At 45.5% G+C, this 18,568-nt stretch overlaps 1 protein-coding gene across 8 annotated transcripts in view; it reads left to right on the forward strand.

Annotated features, from left to right (window-relative positions):
- NCOA7 (nuclear receptor coactivator 7) overlaps positions 1–18,568 on the forward strand; it is a 172,141-nt gene that overhangs the window by 132,211 nt on the left and 21,362 nt on the right. The window lies entirely within an intron of this gene.

The raw sequence follows: 18,568 nt of genomic DNA on the forward strand, positions 1-18,568 counted from the left end.
TCTCTTCAGGTTCTGGCTGTTTCTATGAGCCCTTGCTCAGCACTCAGGCCTTTTCTGTCTTGACTTCCAAATGTCTGCATCTGTGTCGGCTCTGAACTCTTCTCTCCCTGTGAGCTCTCTTCAAGACTCCAGTTAACAAATTAAGACCCACCTTGAATGGTTGGAGTCACATTTTCATCGAATGAAAGGTCCCACCCTACAACCTCTAATCAGGATTAAAAGAACATGGGTTCCCCCACAAGCTTGGTTTAGAATGAAAAGAACATGGCTTTTCTGGGGTATAGAACAGCTTCAAACTGCACACAGGTATCCAGCCTTTTGGCCACCAAAGCTATGTTGTTTTGGGAGAAGTGACTGGTTGATTACATACCTTAGTCAGAATCTATCTTTAACTCTTTGTATCTGATTTTTGTCTTTCAAAAGTGCTCACTTTTAGTTCTACAATATTTAAGGCAAAGCCTGAAAATCAGATGGACTGAAATTTGCATGATGTGCCATACATCTGAAACCTTATTCTTCTTAAAGCTGTGGGTGCTAAGCATCATTGCACCCTGATATAACTTGGGTTCTTGAATTGCAACCCTGTGAAATGCATGAGATTGTTCCAGTTGAATGCATACTTTTACAAAGGTGCGCTTGTGAAATCTTCATCACCCAAAGTAGGATTACCACTCTTGAAAATGCAAAGGGAAACATGAAAGAATCAACCTGCTAGCTTAATGCTCAGTTTCCCTGCTTCTAAGTCAGAGAGTGGCAAGAGGGCAAGCAGGGCACTAAACTGATAGTCTCCTTGACTCTTTGCTAGAAGTAGTGACTCCAGCTACTCTGTGTGAGTTTCCTCATTTTAATACTCACTGTAATTCTTTAAGGTGTCTGTTGTTATTCACCATTTTACAAATGAGGAAAATGAAACACACTGCGTTTCAACACCCTGCTCAAAATAGCCAATATCAAATCCAGGATTTATTCTTAAATTCATTTGATTTCAAATCCAATGCTCATAACCTTATACCAGAACAGGCCATTGAAACTATATTAAAGATTTTTTAAATTTAGACTGATAAATCAACAAAATGGGGGAGGATCCTTTATCCACTCAAAGTCATTTCATGGCTATGAGGGCAAGAAGATTTGGAGCATTCCCAGATTTATTCATTGCTAATTGCTAAGGTGCTTTCTGTCTGGCCAGAGGATGGGGTGAGTGAGTGGGTGATATTTTATGGAGGCCCTCCCAGGGATGTTAATTCACTGACTTGTGGCAGACTGATCAGAAAATGGTATGAAAATAAGAAGCTCAACTAAATTTCTTCTCTAGATTTGTTCATATTTGTTTTTCTTTCCCTAGTAGATGATTTAACTTAGTTGCATACTGCTTGGCATTGAGTCATTATTAGAATGAAGAACTTTTATGTGATACAGTGTTTGCCTAGCTCAAAACAAAAAACAAAGAAAATCCCATCCTCCAGAGCTTCTACCATGAGATCCAGGTACCTTAATTACCTTACACTTACTGTGACTGTAGCAGCTTGCCTAGGAGACTGCAGTCTGCTTTACTCTAGTTCCTCCCCTGAAAGTCTTTTTTCTTCCTTATGGCCACAGAAATCTCCTTAAAGTACTTTGATCCTGTCATGTTGCCATGAAAATATTTTAAATATTTATTCAGTTGCATTCATGATTAAAGTTTAAACTCCTTTGTTTTCTTTAAATGCAATTTTATTGCAATGTATTTCCACACCAATAAATCCATCCAGAATATACAATTAATGGCTCATAGTGTCATCCCATAGTCGTGCGTTCATCACCACGATAAATTTTCGAGTATTTGCATTACTCCAGGAGAAAAGAAAGAGAGAAAAAAAGAGAAAACCTAAAATAACCCATACCCCTTGTCTTCCCTATCATTGATCCCCAGCATTGGTGTGGTTCGTTTGTTTCTGCTGATGAAAGAATATTAAGATGTTAATTATAGGTCATAGTTTGCGATAAATGTATTTTTCCCATATACTATTCTATCATTAACTCCTTGTAATAGTTTCATACATTTGTTCCATTAAATGGAGGAAATATTTTCTATTTGTACTTTTAGTCTCACTCATCATCCCCTGCAAGATTTACCATGTTTGAACCTCTGGCTTTGCTTCTGGTGACATATTTGACTCTAAACTTCCCCTGTCAACCACATTCACATACAATTCAGCACTGTTAGTTATACTCACAATAATGTGCTACCATCACCTCTCTCCATTTCCACTCACTTAAGTTCAGCCTAGTTAAAAATTCTGCCTGTTACACAACTGCTCTACATTCTATAGCCTTATTGTATTTCCTGATAGCCTATATTCTAGATTCTAGGTCTGTGAGTTTACCTAGTATAATTAGTTCATATTAGTGAGCTCATACAATATTTGTCCTTTTGTGTCTGACTTATTTCACTAAACATAATGTCTTCAAGATTCATCCATATTGTTGCATGCTTGAGGGCTTCATACCTTCTTACTGCTGAACAGTGTTCCGTCATATAGTGTACTCGTTTAAACCTGTTATGGACCACAGAAAAGCCATGTTCTTTTAATCCAGTCTTGTGGGGGCAGTCCTGTTGTTGGGTGGGACCCTTTTGATTAGGTGGTTTCCATGGAGATATGAAGCTGCCTATTCAGGGTGGGTCTTAATCTGCTAAGGAATCCTTTAAGAGAGACCTGTTGGAGAAAGCTCAGACAGAAATGCCCCAGGAGGTGCTAAGCAAGGACCCACACAACCTGAAGGACCCAGAATCTGGGTAGAGCCGAGAGAAGCTAAGAGATGAAATGCAGAGGTTGCCCCGGGGTAGCTAAGAGAGGACCCACAGATGCTAAGAGAAACGCCCCAGAGACTCTAAGAGAAGACCCGCAGGACGCAGAGAGAAAACCACTGGAATCAAAGCCAAAAGCAGCAACCAGCAGATGCCAGCCACATGCCTTCCCAGCTGACAGAGTGTTCCAGAGGCCGGCAGCCTTTCTTCAGCATCCAGATATCGTCTTGTTGATGCCTTAATTGGGACATTTTCATGGCCTTACAACTGTAAACTTGTAACCTAATAAATCCTCTTTATAAAAACTGATCTGTTTCTGGTATATTGTCTTTCAGCAGCTTTAGCAAACCAAAACATATGTATATATCACATTTTATTTATCCATTCATCCATTGATGGACACTTATTTTGTTTCCATCTTCTGGCAATTGTGAATTGCCACTATGAACATATATGAACATTAGTATGCAAGTATTTGTTTGCATCCCTGCTTTCAGTTCTTCTGGGTGTATACTGAAAAAACAGGATTGCCAGATCATAGGGCACATCTATACGTAGCTTTCTGAGGAGCCACCAAACCGTCTTCCACAGTGGTTGTACCATTTTACATTCCCACCAGCAGTGAACAAGTGTTCCAATTTCTCCACTTCCTCTCTAACACTTGCTTTAAAGTCAGAAGCGTGACACCTCCTACTTCATTCTTCTTTTTCAAGTTGTATTTAGATATTCAAGGACCCTTTCCCTTCCAAATAAATGTGATAATTAGCTTTTCTATTTCAACAATGTAGGGTTTTGGAATTTTGGTTGGTATTATATTAAATCTGTAGATTTGGGCAGAATCAACATCTTAACAACATTTAGCCATTCAGTCCATGAACACAAACTGTCTTTCCATTTATTTAGGTTTTCTTTTAGCTTTGTTTTGTAGTTTTCTGTGTTTAGGTACTTTGCATCCTTGGCTAAGTTTATTCATAGATATTTGATTTGTTTAGTTGCTTTTGTGAGTGGAATTCCTTCTTGATTACTTCCTCAGATAGTTCATTACTAGTGTTTGGAAACACTACTGATTTTTGCGTGTTGAAGTTGTATTCTGCCACTTTACTGAATTCATTTAATAGCTCCAGTAGCTTTGTCATAGTTTTTCAGGCTTTCTAAATTTAGGATTATGTTAACTGCAAATAGTGAAAGTTTCGCTTCTTCCTTTCTGATTTGGACGCCTTTTGTTATTTTTTTTCTTGCCTGTTTGCTCTGGCAAGAACTTGCAGTACAGTGTTGAATAACAGTGGTGATGGCGGGCAGCCTTGTTTTGTTCCTGATCCTGGAAGGAACGCTTTCAGTCACTCACCATGGAGTATGACGTCAGCTGTGGGTTTCTCATATGTTCCCCTTTAGGAAGTTTTCTTCAGTTCCTATCTTTTGAAGTGTTTTTGTCAAGAAAGGAGGCTAGATTCTTGTTAAATGCCTTTTCTGCATAAATTGAGGTGATCATGTGGTTGGTTTCCCTTTCAATTTGTTAATATGTGTATGACATGAATTAATTTTCTAGTATTGAACTACCCTTGCATACCTGGGGTAGAACCCATTTGGCCATGGTTTATAATTTTTTTACTGTACCGTTGGATTTGATTTACAAGTATTTTGTTGAGGATTTTTGCATCTATATTCATTAGAGATATCAGTCTGTAGTTTCCTTGTAGTCTCTTTATCAGGCTTTGGTATTAGGGTGATGTTAGCATCATAGAATGAGTTGGGTAGTGTTCTCTCTTCAATTTTTTGGAAGACTTTTAGCAGAATTGATACTGATTCTTCTTGAACTGCTCGGTGAAATTCACCTGTGAAGCTGTTTGATCTTGGGCTTTTCTTTGTTGAATGGTTTTTGGTGACCGATTCACTCTCTTTATTTATGATGGTTTGTTAATATTTTCTTCTTCTTTTCAGGTCAGTGTAGGTTGTTCCTGTGTTTCTAGGAAATTGTCCATTTCTTCTAAGTTTTCTAGTTTGTCGGCATACAGTTTATAGTATCCTTTTATGAACTTTTAATTTTTTTCGGGGTCCATGGCAATGACCCCCCCCCATTTCTGATTTTATTTATTTGCATCTGCTGTTTTGTCTTTGCCAGTCCAGCTAAGGTTTCATCATTTTTATTGATCTTCTCAAAAAACCAACTTTTGGTTTTATTGATTTTTTTTCTATTGTTTTTTTTGTTTGTTTATATTCTGTTTCATTTATTTCCACCCTAATCTTTGTTATTTCTTTTCTTCTGCTTGCTTTGAAATTTGCTATTCTTTTTCTAGTTTCTCTAGGTATTTAGTCAGGTCTTTGATTTTAGCACTCTCCTCCTTTTTAATGTAGGTGTTTAGGGTTATAAATTTCCCTCTCAGCACTGCCTTCATCCATTCCGTGCTTTGATATGTTGTGTTCTTGTTGTCATCATCTCAAAATATTTACTGAATTCTCTTGCAGTTTATTCTTTGACCCACTGATGTTTAAGAGTAACTTCCGTGAGGTTTTTACAACCACAGTCAACGCTGTAAAAGCTGTATAGCTGTACAGTTGTTGTCTTCAAGAATCAAGGCTACTGGAGCACAGTTAACAGTTTCAGGTACTTCCCTCCAGCTACTCCAATCCACCATAAACTAAAAAGGGCTGTCTATATAGTGCATAAGAATAACCTCCCGGATAACCTCTCAACTCTCAACTGTTTGAAATCTCCCAGCCACTGAAACTTTATTTTTGTCTCATTTCTCTCCTCCCCATTTTAGTCAAGAAGGCTCTCTTAATCCCATGATGCCGGGTCCTGGCTCATCCCCAGGATTTCTGTCCCATGTTGTCAGGGAGATTCATACCCCTGGGAGTCATGTCCCACTTAGAGGAAAGGGCAGTGAGGTCACCTGCCTCGTTGGCTTAGAGAGAGAGGCTGCATGTGAGTAACAAAGGGTTTTTCTGGGGGTGACTCAGGCATCATTTTAAGTAGGCTTAGTCTGTCCTTTGCAGGAGTAAGTTTCATGGGGGCAAACCCCAAGATTGAGGACTTGTCCTGTTGAATTGCTTATCCCCAGTGCTGGTGAAAATATCAGAAATTCCCCAGATGGGGAAGTTGAATATTTCCTCCTTTCTCCCCAGTTCCACAAGAGGATTTTGCAAATACTTCTTTATTCTGTGCCCAAATTACACTGGGGTGTGTCGGGGCATCACATTGTCCTATACTAACCAATAAAATCTCACACCCTATTCAGGATTCCATGTAATTATAGTGGTCAGCTAAACTGACCATTCAAGTTAAATTAGGAAGTGCACTACCCAAAATATACATTTTCACCAAATAAACATCTCTTCCTTTAGCCTCACACAAAAGTCGAAGTTTTACAGTGTGGACGATATCGTCCTCTACCTTGTGTTCTGCTCTACCTTAGTCCTACCTAGATCAGCTTCCCTGCACTGGCCCCTGCGTCTCTGCCACGGTCCCCACAGCATGGTCTTGTGGCCTCCATCCTGGTCAGCAGCACCCCAGCCTGTCCATCTCTGCAGCCTGAGTGTGGGCATCACCGGCCTCTCAGTCCTCTCCCCACCTCATGGGTCACCACGGCCAGCATGTTCTATGTGCTCGCCGTCACTCAGCTCTCTCCCCATCCTCAGCTCTCTCCCCATCCCCGGCTCTCTTCCCCTCCCCTCCCCGGCTCTCTCCCCCTCCCCGGCTCTCACTCCTTCCCTGGGCTCTCTCCCCTTCCCCAGCTCTCTCCCCCTCCCCTCCCCAGCTCTCTCCCCCTCCCCTCCCCAGCTCTCTCCCCCTCCCCTCCCCAGCTCTCTCCCCCTCCCCTCCCCAGCTCTCTCCCCCACCTCCCCAGCTCCCACTCCCCTCCCCAGCTCTCTCCCACCCCCCTCCCCAGCTCTCTCCCCCTCCCCTCCCCAGCTCTCTCCCCCTCCCCTCCCTGGCTCTGTCCCCCTCCCCACATGAGCTGCTGTCCCTATCTAAAGTGGTGGGATGGATGCATGGATAAATGAGAGCCTACAGTCTAACTGAGAAAAACGTTTAAATATCTTACTTCTTCCAACCAAAGTGATACCTATAAGTATGTATAATATTTAGAAATCACAAAAAGAAAAACCAAGTCTTCTGATTTCGCTACACAGAGCTAACCGCTGTGCACTTTTATTTGTGTGACCTTACAGCCTTTTTTTAGCACATGAATTATTGTAATAATACTGTATATGTGCGTATATTTTATATACAATTTTTAAAGCTGATTTTACCTAAAAGAACATCCATCTCTGCCATTAAATATTCCATCTGCATGTATTTAGTGAATATGCATTACTTTTATAACAAAAAGCAAAATCACAAAAAGAAATGGATTGTGTTATTTAATCCTTTTCACAATGGGAAGCCATCCAAGTCCTCAGGACCCTCATAAAGTCTGAGCCAAGTGATTTCAGTTGCACTGTCTTTAGAGAATGAAGGACGGATTAAATGAGTCACAAGTTGATCTAGTTTTCTAATGTGAAAATTTTAACCGTAGTTAATACTGAATTTTCTGATCCGGTCACCTTGCTTTTTTTTGCTTGGGCAGGCACTAGGAATCAAAGCCGGGTCTCCGGCATGGCCGAGGAGAACTCTGCCTCTGAGCCACCATGGCCTGCCCTCACGTTGCTTTTTGATGGCATTGGGGCTGAACTGAAATCTTTACTGGACTGGGAGACAGGGTGCCAAGATGCATATTTTGAACAGACTTTAAAGTGTCATTCTGTCCAGAACATCTTACCCACCTTAGCCAGTTTGTATTTCAGAATACGAAGCCTGTGACTTTTAGGTCTCATGTATCATTTTGTCACACTCTATCCTTTATCGTGATGTTTTTAAGGAGAGAATATTACTAATAAAGGAGGAAAAAATAACAAAACAGAAAGATTTTCTCCAAAGAAATCCCTGAAGAAATATCCATGTCTCTTCATATTCAATATGTTTTGAAAAAAGAAAACACTACACAAATGTAAGTTATGTAATTATGAACCACTTCTTTCTTAAAAAATACTTAAAAATGCTTTGACTAGGTCTCGCATCCTGTCATTCTTTTCCTGGTCATTTTACCTTTTGTTTCCTACGCGTAACAGTCTAGAATGTCATCTTCTCCTCTCAAATGCGCCCTATTCAGCAGCCATCCAAACTGCAGAGGAGTGTCATTAACCAGCTTTGGCATCTGCCAGGGGTTAATCAGTGACTCTGCAGCCAGAGCTAAGCCCACTAGGAAATCATCCCCTTATAAGGGGGCTCTGCAGGAGGCAGCTGTGCTTTCCTGGGGTGGAGCAGCCGCTATCTGGAGAGGAGCTGGGGCCACGTCCGCTGCAGGCGACACTCCTGCCATGGGGGCTGCGCACAGTGTCTGGGAGTGAGTATGCAGGAGCGGCCGCTGTGCTGGCCGTCCGGGCACAGCTGCAGGCTGCACACCTGAAGGAGTGGAGGCTGGGGATGAAGGCTCGGGGTTTTCATCACAGCCTGGCCCCAGGGAGCAGCTAATGCAGCGGAGGAATGGCAGGCAGGTGTTGCCAGGTTTTCCCACCTTTTTCCGAGGAAGTTGGAATATAGAGGATGTGTATCAGAACTCCCCAAGTTTTAAGGATTGGCCCCTGTTTAATTTTTTCCTTTTAATCAGTGAGCAGACTAGACAGAACACATCTTCTGCTGAGTATAGGCTATTGGCTGCCGACCTAAGGTCTCTAAACTGATTAATATCAATTTTCACTTTTTACCTGTTTTGCAAAGGTGCTTTTTATAACTGCTAACTGTCGTTTTGACCAGTGGTTCTAAGAAGAGCTTTCCTGTTATTCTTGGTGATGCCGAACAAAGCAGTGTATTTAGTTGATGCTTCGTCAGTACAGTTCCCTCTTGATAGTCACTTGGAGACCTTTAATGGGTCTTTCCACGCCAGGGTGGGGAAAACCTGCCACCGGCTTCTTTTGGAGCTGTGTAAAGTTGAAACCTGAGAACACTAGCACCAGACTGTTAACTTTTTCACGGAAGGACCTCAGGCCAGAACATCGCACTTAGGGCAGGATTTTAAAAGGTGGTTCTTTTCCAGCCTTGACCTCTGTGTCAGAAAGTGCTTCGCAGTCAGCTTCTGGGGTTGTGTGTGGAGGGCGAAGGCAGAAGTACATATGAGGATCTTTAATTTATAATCAGTTCAAAGTCTCTTGGTGCTTTCCTGGTCGCTGTTCCCTCTCCTTCCCTTTCCTCACTTGTCCTCTTGCAGTAAGTTCCCTTTCTTGGAGCCGCTATGTACTCTGGAGTGTTTTTAATGTAACAGCTATTAAATTGTCTAAGCGGCCCCGTATAACTTTTAAATCCGGTGGGTGGCTGAGGGTTATATTTTGCTCATGTTTAGTCCAAACTTCTTTTTCTACCAGACCAGTTGCCCTTGATAGCATAACAAGGAGTTATTTTGGTTAAGTTTATTGGCTTATATGGTGGCAAGATTTTAAATGCTCATACAGAAGGAACTTTATAAAAGTTCTCTTTGACCTTCAGCTAATAAGAGGTAGAACCAGTTCGGGAGCACACCTGTGGTTTAGAAATTTGTGTTTTTCCTGATTTACCCCACAGCTTTGTATAAAAAAGAAAGAAAGAAAGGTAAGCAACAGTCAGTCAGATCCCTCCCAAACTACTAGTGAGTCTTGTTGAATGAAAATGGATTGCAATTATGCCTAGAGCCCACGGATGTCAGGTATGAAAAGTGGAATTTTTGTTCCAAGCATCAGCTCTCAGGTCTTTTGTCCGTTACCCTGCCAGTTCGTCAGGGACAGGTTTTTATGAAACAGGAGTGCCAGACTGACCATAAAGGAAAGAGTGAAGCAAATTGGGTCCCATGGTACCCAGCCCTGAGGCTGACCCCAGGTCCACCCTGAACCTGCCCTGTGACCTCGGGTGAGTTCGTTCACCTGTGCAAGCATCTGTTTCTTGCACAGTGACAAGGAACAGCACTCAGAGTGCCTGCCTTGTGGGGAAAATGCGCTTGTTGGGCACTGAATGAGAGTTAGTTGTTGCAGCTGCTGCATCTTCTCCTGCAGTCTGGAGTGCTGGGCTGCCCTCCCTGAACCTCTTCTCCCGCGATGACAGCTCTCTCTGCTGAGTGAGGATCTGTAACTTGAGCACACGGTGTCCTGTGGGGGGCCTTGTGTTGACGTTCAAGCCCCCTGAGGCCCATGAGGAAATCCGATGAAGCCTGCGTTGCTCATTTCACAGCGCGCCTGAGTGGCGCGTGCGGTGCTGGCTTTGGGTCTTACCCGTGTTGGGATGGGTCGGAGCCAGGGAGGTGGCGGGGGGAGTGGGCATGGCCAGCCTCTCCCCGGCCCGCCCCGCGCCCCAGGTCCAGCTCTGCCCCTTCCTGCTGGACACCGTTGCTGTCTTCGTTTCAGGCCCTGCCCCGGCCTTCCCTGCTTGGCCCTATGGCAGCCTCCCCGCTGCGGGGCCGGCCCTGCCTCCCTCCTGCTAAGGCCTTGGGTGTTGCATCCCCACTGCCTGCCGCGGCGCCCCCTGAGCTGCAGGGGTCGGCGCCCCGCTTTGGCACGCACCCCCATCCATGTGCCATCTGTGCTGCGTTAAAGCAGTAAGTCCACTCATCCTGTTTTGTTTTTATTTAGCCTTTTTCCTGAACAGTGCTATCTGCGAAATCAGAGGTATAATGCAAATTTATAATGTGATACTAATGCTCTTTAAGTAACTACTACAATATGTATTATTTTAGACACACTCTGTGCACCCTGCAAAGTCACTGGAGCTGCCTCTGCCCCATTTTGGGGAGCAGTGGCCTCAGGATACAGTCCACACACTGTATCTTGTGCCCAGGCCCTTCTGTGACCTGCTGGCCCAGCCCTGCCGGCTTCTCTGACCCTGTGTCCTGCCTTTCCATTAAGCCCAAACACCTCCCTCCATCCTCCCCCTGTTCGAAACCCCTGGGCAGGCGCACCCTGGCTCAGAGGCCCTCTATCTCCCAGCCCGGACTGCTGCGGCTGCAGTGAGTGGACTCCCGCCCTCCGCTGTGCTCTGCCCACCGCCCCGGCCCACCACAGACCCTCGCTCAGAGTCCCCGTGATTGGAGGCCTGGCCGCCTTCCCCTCTGCTACTCCCTGCTGGGCCTCGTCACCCCATCACCTGCTTTTATAATGCCTCATCTTTGCGCGTGGACGCCTCCGCCTCAGCTCCCTCTTCCCTGGGCCCACTCTTATCTAAAGAAAAGAAGAAGAAGGCGAAGCAGCAGCCTGAACACAGAGGCCGAGTGCTACACTGGAGTGAAAACACAGAGCGTGTGGCTGGAACTGAGTACCTTTTGGGGAACGGCACGAAACAGAGCTCTCAGGCAGCTCCCAAGAGATTTGAATTTATCAAAAACCTAATGGGGCGACATGGGAAGGATTTTACACAGCTGGGGGACGTGAGAGATATTTGCATTTTATAGGATCACTTCTACCTCTGTCTCTTCTTGGCTTCCCTCCAGGCCCACTTCTGCTTCCTCTTTAAGTGTCAGCCCTTCCCAGGTCCGTGCAGCTGACCTGCTGTCTGTTCCCGCCCCCACGGGTCATGATCCCTCCGCTGAGAGTCGCCGTGATTACTGGTGGCTGCAGCCTCGGCCGGAGGCCTAGACAGGGTCCTCAGCAGCCGAGCAGCTGGTAACTCACCTGAGACCACACAGTGAGCCACTGGGGGAGTTTCAGAAGAGCCGTCGGTGGTGTCAGCTCAGCAGTCATCGCAAGTGGTGACGGGGACGCCACCCAGTCGGGCAGTGGGCAGCTTTTGATAAATCACTTCCCTAACGTGGTGAGGAGGGGAACAAGGTTTCAAAGTTCTGCCTCCTTCCAGAAGGCGTCTGGGGCAGGATGAGCCAAGGACATAACACTCAAAAGTTAATAAAATTAGAAGAAATGAGGAACGGGAAGGAGTTGGAAACCACGCGACCCTCAAGTATTAACAGTGCTCTCTGCAGGGAAGGTGAGGTATGGGAAGAGAGCTTTAGGGAGAGACAAAATCCATAGACTTATTTTCTAAGGACGGGAAAATGTCAGCAGGTTGATGGGTCAAGATGAAGGTAGAGGGCTGGAAAGGAGGGGCGAGGGAGGGTGGGTATGATAGGAGTCACTGAACGGGACTGTCAGATACACAGAGAGGAAGGTTGGAACCGGTTGACAAGGAGCCAGGAGGCACAGGGAGCACAGCGTTCATGCCGCAGGGTCCTCTGCTCAGAGGGGTGGTGGGAGGGTGGGGTGAGAGCCTGAGAAGGAGACTAGTGGAGAAACGCGCTAGAGGTGAGGGTGAGCTGCTCTGAAAGGTAGCTTTTCCTGGCCGAGGTTAGGTGTCTGATGTGTAGTGGATCCATGAACGTGCTCCATATGAATAATCAAACCCAGCAACGTTCAGCTTCCCAGGCGACGAGTTAGAAGTTTCTGCAGGAGGGCGCTTGGAAGGGCAGGCACAAAAGATGGAGCAAAGCTGCGGGGCTCCAGGGGGCAGCTGGCCTGGTCGTGGGTGTCCAGGAAAGGCTGAAAGGAGGGCTGGGGTGGAGGCGGGGGGAGGGCAAGGTGAGTGCACAGGAGGAAGGGGTGGGGTGTGGACGGGCAGCCAGGGGAGTTTCAGAACTTGAACTCTGTTTCCAGAGGGCAGGGCTCAGTTCTGGGAACTAATTGTCGGGAAAACCCAGTTAACCAGAAAGATCTGCTCCAAGAATGAGGTGGAGCAAATTTAAGACAAGTCTAATCTGGAGGAACAAAGATGAAGTCATGCCCTCTTCCTCTCCCCAGTTAAATTATAAAAACAGCATGAACAGAGGGGGGGAATTGAGCAGACAAGGAGCTGGGGAGGGGCCTGGATTCCTTCCCTTGTGGCCCCCCAGGGCCTCAGAACTTAATTCAGCAAATTGACTCCAAATGCATTTTAGTTTCTGTTGTGGAACAGGCCATTGTCATTCTCCTTTCTCTCAGCTCTTCTCCTGTGAAGGCCCCTCTGCGCGGGAGTGTGGGGCGGCTGCTGGGAGGCGGCTGCAGGGAGGAGGCTGTGTGCAGGCAGGGTGCACCGGTGCCCAGGACCGGATGTCTGAGCGAAGGGGCTCAGGGAGGCTGGCAGGGAGCTCCAGGGCTTCACATGCCTCTTAGGTCCCCCAGGGTGCCTCCTCTCAGACTTGCTGAGGCCCGAACAACTGTTGAGTGCAGAGGCAGGGCCCGGGGCTGGGAGCGTGGCGAGGGGAACCATTCCCAGACGTGCAACTGAGGGGAGGCCACCGGCCCCATGGTGCTACCTGGGCTGGCCCCTGGGGGCCCTGCGGTGAGCTGACAGTGGAAGGGGCAGCAGCAGGGACAGGGAGTGAGCAGCCTGTGTTCCACATTCATAAAAGCGGAGACAGGGAATTGGTCCACTTGGACCCTCTGGGGCATTTCCAGGGGTGGGGTGTCTTGAGCACGCTCTTCAATCTCACTGAGCCTCAGTTTCCTCATCTTTAGATAGGGTGGTGTGATCCTTGCCTAGTGGAGTTTTTGTGCAACATAAGACCCTCGAGGCAGAGGATTATGTCTTTCCCTTTTAGATAGCTGATCCATTTCACCAGCCTGGGTTAAGAGGTAGCCACGGCCCTGTTTAATATCACTATGTTCATGACTCTGGGCCTCTCCTCTGGGATATGTTAAGAATGCCTTTTCTTCTCTCGCGGGAGACCTTCCTCCTGAGGTAAGTCCATGAACCCCTTGGCTGCTTTTGACCCACCAGTGGTCCACGCTGACCTCCACCAACCCAGAGGCCGGACCCACCCCTCACTTGAACACCTGGCAGTCCCGAGAGAGGAGTCTTGGGGTAAGCCTCCTTATCTATCCCTACCGGGCCGATGGGCTTCTTCAGAGTTCACAAAGCACCTGGCACATGCAGGCAAGAATGCTGTAAGTCAAGGCTGAGCTTGTGCTGCTTAGAAGTAACTCACACATGTGTGCCTGGCATGGCAGCCATTCTCTCCTGGATGCCCACGTGGCAGAGGCTCGGTGTAAGTGTCAGCATCAGCGCACACCATGCCCACATCAGCCTGCCCCTAAAGTTCCCATGGCACTAATGGGAATAGAGGTCAGCAGTCTAGACCGACCCCCTATACCACGTGCCAGGAAGGACAGGATAAAAGGGCTGGCATCCTTTCCCTGGGCTTACCTGTGTTAGGACCACCTCCATTCATGAGAGACGATCTAATAACCTTGACCTTCAAAGGAGGAGACATTAGGCACTAGAGTGTTCCTTCCCAGGAAATCCTTGAACCCTAGGCACAACTTCCCTCCCTCCCGCCCCCGCCCCCCTGGTGCCTCCCAGGGTCATGGGAATATCTTCATCAAGTAAGAAGTGTCCAGTGATATCCTCCCTCCAGAGTAGTAGCTCCTCCATACCTTGGGGGGTGGATTGAATTATGTACCCCAACAAATATGTGTTCTTCATTTTGGTGTGCTTTCCTGTGGGTGTGAACCCATTCTAAATAGGCCCTTGGAAGGTTTTATTTTCAGTTAAGGAGGGGCTCAACTGATTCAGTGTGGGCCATAATCCAGATTAAAGAGAACCTGGAAGTCCTAGAAGCAAAGAAGGGAGAGTACATTGCCTTGTGGCAAGAGGCAGAAATACAAGCCAAGGAACCCCAAGGTTGCTGGCAGCCAGGACCAGAATGCTACAAATCTCTGGAGACAAAGCACACCTTGCCGGTACCTTGATTTGGGACTGCTCCTAGCCTCAAAACCCTGAGCCAATAGATTCACATTGTTTAAGCCAACCCATTACATAGCATTTGTCATAGCAATGTGGCAAGCTCAGCCACCTTGCATCTGCACTATTAAAAGGGACTGCTCGAATGGGCTTCCCAAGCCACGTCACATCTTCATCCCCAGAAGTAGAAGTCACTGGCAATTGTAACTGTCGATTCTCTCACTAAAATTTTTAATGACCTGCAGTTTTAAAGATTTGCATTTCTTGTAATGCCTAAGAAGAAAGGAGCTCTTCACTCCAAATCTGTGCCTCATCCTTTACTCCTTTCAGTCTCATGAAGAATATACAGTACCATTGCATGAATGCTTGCTGCTTCACTCAGTGCTCACACTTGTGCAGCGACTTTCCCAATTAGGGAAAAATCTTGGGTAAAAAGACCAGTCCTTCATGACAGTGCGTCCAAAAAATGATAAAAATGCAACTTGTGTCATAACTACAAAATTAACTGGAAAATAACTCAAAAACTCCCATAGAGGGTGCGTGAGTGGGCCGGGGTAGACCGCTCGCTCGCCATAGGGGACGCCCGACTTCGACTCTTGGCCCATGCTCCCCCCCAAAAAATCCACGTGGAATGAGGGGGACACTTCCTTCTCCCAAGCAGTGTGGTGGAAAGACCCCTCATTCCCGCTGCAGGAAATCTAGTCTTGGCTGGGACACTGGCTGTTGGCTTCAGAGCCCTGTTAACCTTCTGTGCAGGGAGAGGGTTGGACTGAGTATCAGCGTCCCTGCCAGCTCTGTCATTCCGGAAGGTCAGCTCCACGAGGGCCCACGGGGGGCACAGGAAGTGTCTGTGGAAGGAACAGTGCCGCCAGCTAGAGGCTGCCAGGAGTGCAGCGGCCTTTTACCAAGGCAGGTTTTTTGACTCGTTGGCCCCCCGTGGGGAGCTGGAGCCACCCCAGTAAGATGGTATCAGAGAGGAGTTACAGGATTTGGGTTTGTGTGGGTGATTTGGGGAGGAGTTGAAGAAGCAGGGGTAATGTTAGCAGGAAGTGGGGGTAATTCTGTGATTGGGTATCTCAATCACGCTTATCTAGAACGAGGGAGGGTTGGAAAGGCTAATACTGTAATTAATAAAGACATGGTAACAAATTTTAGTAGGGTAAGAGGATGTATAGTCAGTTTTGTGGTTGGACAGTGTTTGTGTTATTGTTTGTGTTCAGTTATGATTACAAAGCGGCCTTGTTTTCTGTGTGGCCATCCCATCGCAGAGAGGCCTCGTGGGATACTGTGAAATTGGGGCTGGCCGAAACCACCGGGTCCCAGTGTGGGGCTGCTTTTCCTCCTCTCCCGAGCAGGCCAGCTGACTGGTAGTTAGGGAGCGGTTTGTACCCGCACGTTTTACCCAGTACGGCTGTGCATGTAATACGTGTCTTCTTTAATAAAGGTTAATTACAGCGAGGCACTTTGGGTTCTCAGCTATACTCATAAACAAATTTGAGATGCACTAGAAGATCTTAAGTGTTAGAAAAACTATAATGTAGAACTGTATACTTATCACACCTCTCTGGAGTGATGATTTCGTTCTTGTTTTCTGAATTAATCTATTGTAAAAGGAAATTCCATATTACAGGGTAAAAATAGTTCAAAGGTTCAGTGGAATCTACACATTGCTGGTGGGAGAATAAATATAACATACCTCTTCTAAAGGGAAGCATCGTGTTACATGTCAAAGTTGTAAGTGAACTGATTCCTTGGCAATGCACTTCCTCTTCTGGGAACCGCTCTACCTGTGTGAAATGACTCATGTGCGAAATGATTTGCAGTGGCATTGTTTAACAATAGCGAAATTTTGGAAACAACCCAAATACACTGCTCTAGAGGATTGTTACATAAACTGGGGTGAGTCCACACAGTGAAGTTCTGGGTAGCTGTAAAAGAAAGAAGGAATAAGCTGCCTGTAAAAACTGATGTGGAAAGTTATCCCGGGTCTATTGTGAAGTGGGAAAAGCAAGCAAGATTCAGAATATCATTACTTTTTATTTTAGAAAGAGACAAAAGTAAAATGTGTTCTCATTTATTTATAGCTACATAGAAAACACTACAAATACAACAGGAAACTTCTCAGGGCACCTGTGGGGCAGGGGCAGGCCTGTGTGTGTGAAGAGGACTCGGCCTGTTCCCAAAATTGACATAATCGAAAGGTTAGATATATGCGATATAAAATAAATATTTCCCCCACCATCCCATTCCAGAACCCAGAGGCAATCTTTCTGACCAGTTCTTTACGTAGCCTCTCAGAGTGGCCTATGTATAAGCATAGCATCTGTTTTTATGTATGTATTCACATGCACGTGTGTAATTTTAAAAACAGAAATGGCCACATAGCATACACACCGATTGGCGCCTTGTTCGTGTGATAGCTTTCTGTTTTGAAGGAATAGGAGAAATTGCAAAGGAAATACACCTTAAGTCTGCATGAAATTTGGTCATTCTGCTTTATGGGGGGCAGACGTGGTGGCTGGGGGTCCACAACTTAGAAACACATTGAATAATGGTTAATGTTTACATTACACGAGGGCTCCCACCAATTGAGAAGAGAAACAAACATCAGCTTCACCATCACAAATAGCCAACTGTTGAAGGGAAACCCACAACCAGGAGGAAAATATTGAAAAATGTTTTACCCGCTAACCTCAAAGAAATGCAAAGTGAATTGACAAAATTTATATTCCTTGAACTCACTCATATGTATTTATATATGACGAGGTTGTGGTGAAATCAACACTGATGGCAGAGTAAACTAGTTAGCCTTCCAAAAGCAATTTGGTGGGGTGAATCACCAGCTATAAAGTCTTGCCCTTTGGCTCGGTAATCCCTTTTCTGGGAACTAATCTTGAGGGAAGACTGGAATGAGGATGTTCATTGCAACATCATTAGGAAAATCAAAGAACCGGGAATAAACTAAATATCCTGACAACTGTGGGTTTATTAATTTTATGAACTTTAGCCATTAAGGAGATAAAGCTTAAAAATGTCCAGTTTCTGTGTAGAATGGTGGAAGTGTTTTGGTAATGGTGATGGTAGCACAGCACTGTGAACTGAATTAACAGCACTGAAATATATATCTAAATGTGGTTAAAAGGGGAAATGTTATGTTGTATGGATGGTACTAGCATGCATTCTAAAAAGAGGAAAATCCTTGAAACTGACCAGCACACACAGTGAACTTCAGGTTAAACCACAGACTTTGGGGTAATAGTATATTTGTAAAAATGTGTAAATGTGTTTTTATCAGCTGGAACCAATGTACCACACCAAGGCAAGATGTTAATAGGGTGGTATTATTGAGAATCCTTTTATTTTGTGCTTGATTGTTCTGCAAACCCACAGCATCCCCAGTTTAAAAAACAAAAATTTGAATGCCTCAGATATTAAAAATAAAGCAGTAACCACAAAGTCTAGCACCATGGGAAATGTGCATTATATAATGTTTTATATACAGACATTGGAGTCTCAGGTATGACTACAATGAAAGGAAAATTGCCTATATGTGCAGTTAAGGGCAGATAGAGTTGTGGAACCCTAAGGAAAGTTTAATCCACTAGGGTCAAATCTGACTTATGGGTGACATTTCTCTTTTCTGCTTTAGTCCTAATATTGTTATACTGTTTTTACATAATCGTAACTTTAAAAATTAGCAATTAACATCATCCCAAGCAGTAGGGTCAGATTGAAATGATAATTTTGAAGATGGAAGGATCATTGTCATTGTCCACTACACTGCCGTGATGCTTGCAGGTGTGGAACCCGAGGCCACAGGGCTTGCAGCTCGTCTCGTGTTGCCCAGGGATGTGCCCAGTGTGTGCCCTCCACCTGGGAGCTGGCCAGCTCGCTGTCGGTCACATCTGGAGAGATGCTCCGGATCCTTTACATGTTAAATATGTTCAAAAGAACAGAGAGACTGGAAGCCAACTACATTCAAGTCTCTTTCCACTATTAAAGTAATAGCTAGCGTTACTCCTCACACTTGCTGATTTATCAATTTATTTAATTTTATTAAAATTATAACAGTGCCT

This window comes from Tamandua tetradactyla, chromosome 5, assembly GCF_023851605.1.
Source record: "Tamandua tetradactyla isolate mTamTet1 chromosome 5, mTamTet1.pri, whole genome shotgun sequence".
In the NCBI taxonomy this organism is placed as follows: domain Eukaryota; kingdom Metazoa; phylum Chordata; class Mammalia; order Pilosa; family Myrmecophagidae; genus Tamandua; species Tamandua tetradactyla.